Genomic DNA, 5,589 nt, shown 5'->3' with positions numbered 1-5,589 from the left:
CTATCATTTACTTTTCGTGGTACATTTTAATATAAAGTGTTCTAGGTAGCACAATGTGTATTCTATATTATAAGTTCTTTGATAAGGATCCAAACCGAGGATCGAAACGTAAGAAAAATTGTATATTTTCAATAAATCGTATCAACACACGTTGGCTGCGTTCAGCAGAAGTTAGCGCTTCAGAAGCGCTTTGTGCTGTGCTGCCAACAGTTTGCATTTTCTGGTGAACGCACTTTTTGTCCTTGTATGTAGCAGTGTATAATCATGGTGTTGAGAATATATTTTGTTGTATTTATCAGAATAATTTATGGATAATGGAAGCTATAATTTTAATAGCGATAGATGACGACTTAAATATAAACGATATAATAAATAATATTGCGGAAGATTTAGGTCAACCTCAATTATTTGATGATTTGGAGGTTAGAAGGAATGAAAGACCACGAAACGAAAATTATTATGAACTTATAATCCCTCGCTATACTGATATACAATTTATCGAACACTTCAGGATGTCGCGATGCACTTTCGAAGTATGTATACACACGCATACACACATTTATTTATTTTTTATTTATTACTTAGGGTATTTTCCGTTTCACGCATGATATATCTTTTATCTTTCTTTAATATTTTCGTTGAAAATAACAATACATTATGCACATCATGCGTGAAATAAAACGCACCTTTAATCATACACAACTATAGAATTTTTTTACGTGAAATTACAGGAACTGCTTCATGTAACTGCTCCTCTCATAAATGATCATGAATTTGCAAATGTTAATGTAGAAAAAAAAGTAATGTTTACAATTTGGGTACTGGCTAAATCAGAGAGTTTTTTAGCTGTTGGTGATAGGTTTAATTTAGCAAAAAGTATAGGACACGCAATATTAAAAAATGTTATAAGTGCTTGGACACAATTGATGCCTCAGGCTGGATCCTCATACAGGCGCCAGCGCTTTAGCGCCAAACGCTGATTGGTGTAAATTTGCGAAAAACGGGTGGAGGGGATAGATAGCAAGAAAGCACCAGCGCTGTCATGAGGATTGAGTTTTTCACGATTTTTTGGCGCTTAAGCGCCAAAATGTATGCACTATCGTAAATATAGTCGAATTTCTTTCTTGTAGACCGTGGACCATTGTGACTGTGGTGACTCGACAAGTTTAAAGCGTTGCTTAAATCTTTACAATAAGTAAACATTAAATCATATAAATATACGTACGTATAGTTACATTAAAAGCCAAATTACAAACTCTTAAATAAACAAATATTGTACTAAACAATTACATTCAAGGTAAAAAAAACGAACATGTTGAGAAAAATAAACGTTGCTTAAATCTTTAAAATAAGTAAACATTAAGTCATATAAGTATACGTATGTAGTTACATTATGTATCACAGCAGTATATGTATATAAATGTACTACGTTTTTATAATCTCCCTCCTCTGTATCAGCAAACAATCTTCTAATGTTGGCTTCACTTTCTCCAACATATTTATCCCAAATTTGTGGATCATTTACAATCTTTGGTTCTCTTGCATTTAACAACTAATAGGAACAAATATAGGAACAATGGTCCCTATTTGTCGACCCACTAATTTTTTACTGTACCAAGTGATCCTGATAAAGTATAAGTATAAAGTATAACAGTAATATATATTCATGCGAACATTACTTATAAGCAAATTGAAAATGTAATAGGATTAATTCGAGTATCTTTAAACAAAAAGAAATTAAATTTTTTTACATGTAATAGTTTTTCATGTTTAATTATATCCAAAGGTATTCAATTATATTATCCGGCCATTTTAGAGAAATCTTGTTGAAGGCTTACTTAAAGTATAGACTATTAAAAAATTAAAACAATTATATTGTTATAATTGTTTTAATTCTTTCAATTGTCTATACTTGAAGTAAGTCTTCAACTAGATCTCTCTCTAAAATGGATAATATAATTAAATATTTTGGGATATAATTAAGCATGAAAAGCTATTACATGTAATTTTCTTTGTAATTGTTTTAAGTGCTTTGCTTATAAGTATTTTCATTTGCATATATAAATGTGAGCAATTTTATAATAAATTCGTGTCTTCTCGCATTAGGAATTGTGTTTAAAGATATTCGAATTAATCCTATGACATTTTCAACTTCGTCATTCTGTGCTACTTGTGGTAATGGTGGTAGGACCAATTCAGGCACTGTTGGTGCAGGTGTGTTTAATAAAACAAGAAGCAAAGAGCACATTGTAAATCTGGCTTCAAATTTATTCGGAATTTGATTATACAATAAATAATATACAACATGCAATTATATTGATCATTTATAATATACACATTTATATTTTCATAATATATTGCGGAATTTTATCGAAAAATATTTGCTGAAGTACACTTACTTGAAGGTTAGCCATTTTTTTTCTTCATTTGTGATTGTGTATACGCGACGCACATCGGTACATATGTGTTCAAGCGCTGATTGAAAAAGTTCGACTCGGTCGAACTTTGGGCGCCGTGTTGTTATCGGAATGTCACTAGACAATGGATGTAGCTGCTAAAGATTGAATTTTTTTAATTTTGTGAAAAACATATAAAATGAAATAGATTTGCACATAATTTGATACAAAGAAATATAAAATAGAAATATAAAGATAGTTTATAATTTAAAAGTTTATTTATAAAATTGGACAAGAAATATCGTTACCATTTTTCTCAATTGGACAGCTCTTATTGGCTATTGTTCAACTTTTGAAACAGCGTTTGAGCGCTGGCGCTAAAGCGCTGGCGCCTGTATGAGGATCCAGCCTCAGTATGTGCTATGGCCAAATGCAATACAACAGCAAATATCTTGTAATGTATGTTGTTAAATTTGTTATATATTTAACTTGAATTACTGAAAGTTTATATTGTTATAAAATTATATTTATCATAATTTTAAAATTTTAGGTATTTCAAAACCGATCGCATGGATTTCCAGGAGTAATAGGTGCTATAGATGAATGTCATATCCCTTGTAAACAACCCCCTAGAAATACACATGATTATTACAATAGAAAGGGTTTCCATTCTATCATATTGCAAGGTAAAGAGAGATTAAAAACGAAACAAAGTATTTCTTTCTTTTAATATACAGGGTGTAACTGAAAAACGCCCACTGATTATGTAGCACTATTTCTGATCAAAAACTGAGTCGAAAAGTCCTGAACCATATTTATCTACGATGCTTAATGAAGCAGATTCAATCGGCGCCGTTTTTTAAACTGGCGCACGTCCGTGAACCGCGCGTTTAGTAGTGTGCGTGAGCACATGGCGCTATGTTCGCAGTTCATAGACGTGCGCTCGTTTAAAAAACGGCGCAGATTGGATTAACTTTACTTGGTAATACCTGCTATGTATATGTATATACGTATCTAATAATTATAAAAATATTTATAGCAGTTTGTGATCACAAAGAAGTATTCATTGATTGTCATTGGAATGCCAGGACGTATGCATGACGCCAGAGTCTTCAGAAATAGCCCATTATACAATCAGATAAGAAATGCAGAAATGCCTCTAATTCCAAATGATATGCATTTAATAGAAGATTCTGCATATCCTTTGATGCAGAATGTGATGGTTCCATTCAGAGATAATGGGCATTTGCTACCTTCTCAAATAACATACAATGTTAAATTAAGTTCAATAAGATCCTTTATTGAAATGGCTTATGGCCGATTAAAAACTAAGTTTAGAAGATTAAAATATTTAGATATTGCGGATTTTAATTTAAGAAATGAAATGATTGCTGCAGCTTGTGTCCTCCATAATTTTATAATCATTGGCGATAGATTGAACATAGCGGATGAAGATTATATATATGGTGGTGAAATGGATTTACAAGAAAATAATATAATGCATGAATATAATGAACAGGAAGCTGTACAAAAGCGTAATTTCATTGTTGATCGATTTTAAATAATTTTATTTAAAAGTTTACATTTTATGTATAATGTGTGTAATATAAAAATAAATATTCTTTATATAAATACAACATGTATGTCTATTCTTTATGTAACACGAAAATAAAGTATTCTTTATGTAAATACAACATACATTCTTTGTATAATGAAAATGAACATGAAAATAATATAACACAAATACATATATTTGTACGTATGACATTTAAAATTGTATTTCCTTTTGTAACATAACGAACAGGTTTTCAAAGTTTTATGAAAGCATAAACTACGTTTATACGGCTTTTTGCCGAAGTTCTAATAACGATATTTATAAATACTGACACCATGTAATCGCTATTTAAACGTGTAGAAAGAAAATCTCTTGAATAATGTGATAATACTAACAGTATAAATTTTCGGCATAAATCAGGCCATATAAACGTAGTCATATATGTATTATTGAATGACTTTAAATGATTATATTTAGGAAGTAAAACATTTTATGTATCTTAATTATAAAACAAAATATTTTTTTAAAAACTTGAAATTTAACACACACAATAAGTTGATATTATACAGTATATATCAACATATTATCTATCTGTATCCTTTTGTAATGAGTCTTGCCTATTACTTATCTGCGAAATCACTAATTGTTGTAAAATAACATTCCTTTCTTTTTGAATATTGTTATTCGTTTCAATTGGTTCTCTTAGTTTATTGATAGCTTCTACTCTTTTTTCTTCGCAATCTGAATGTTTTTTTCGCAAGTCATATAAAGTTTTTGATCGTGTAGCTTTATGCTTTTTAATTACTTTGCTAGAAGATTTGGTCAATAAAACTTTTGGAATTGGACTAAAAGATACAAGTAATTAAAATCTCAGATTTACAGTCTCAATAATTAATATATTTATTATTAAAATTTTTTAGATCATGCATATATATTAAAATTTTTTTAATCATACATGTAAACAAATTTAAGAACAATTTTTTAAAGTAAGGGTTAATATATGAATTTTGTCTTATAAAATAATATGATCTATAATTTTGTAGAATATTAGAAATTTCAATTATTTACAAACCTAATGGAGCTTCTACTTTCTCTATCGGTTTCTGTTGTTTCTATCCGAATTTCTGTGTCCAAATTTGTAATTTGTTCTGTCTCTAATGAGATTGAAGAAGTGGAAGAGTGTTCAATATTTAGTGGCCTTTCGTTGTCAGAAGCTCATTTAGATCGGAATCAGACTACATATTTAATTGACATTGAAGATTGAAAATTGAAATTTAATCAATGAGAATAGAGGAATTTTAACTCCTATTATTTTAATTGACCAAATTTCAATCTTTCAATCTTCAATTCTTCAATGCATAGTCTGATTTCGGTTTAGAGGTTGTGTACAGAGCGCAAACATCAGGTTAGGTTACTTCTAAACATGTTTTGCTTATTAAGCATACTTTCACTATGCTGGAAAAAATGGCGACCGCTTAGCAAACATGTTGGAAAAGCGCAAACTGCTAGACTGCGTTCAGTAGAGAATCTTACAACAGTTGCAAAGCTGCTTTTTCTGCTGAACGCACCCAATATCATCCTGTGTACAAGACTCGATTAGGCATTTTTCTTTTTCTTTTAAATGATTATCTAATAATA

General features: G+C 30.0%; 1 pseudogene; it reads left to right on the top strand.

Moving 5' to 3' along the window:
- Window positions 1–314: 314 nt before the first annotated feature.
- On the top strand, window positions 315–3,931 carry LOC108774363 (uncharacterized; annotated as a pseudogene).
- Window positions 3,932–5,589: the final 1,658 nt, after the last annotated feature.

This window comes from Cyphomyrmex costatus, unplaced genomic scaffold (genome assembly GCF_001594065.2).
Source record: "Cyphomyrmex costatus isolate MS0001 unplaced genomic scaffold, Ccosl1.0 scaffold2454, whole genome shotgun sequence".
In the NCBI taxonomy this organism is placed as follows: Eukaryota; Metazoa; Arthropoda; class Insecta; order Hymenoptera; family Formicidae; genus Cyphomyrmex; species Cyphomyrmex costatus.
Note: the sequence above shows the minus strand (reverse complement) of the source record. Positions and strands in the feature narration are given on the sequence as shown.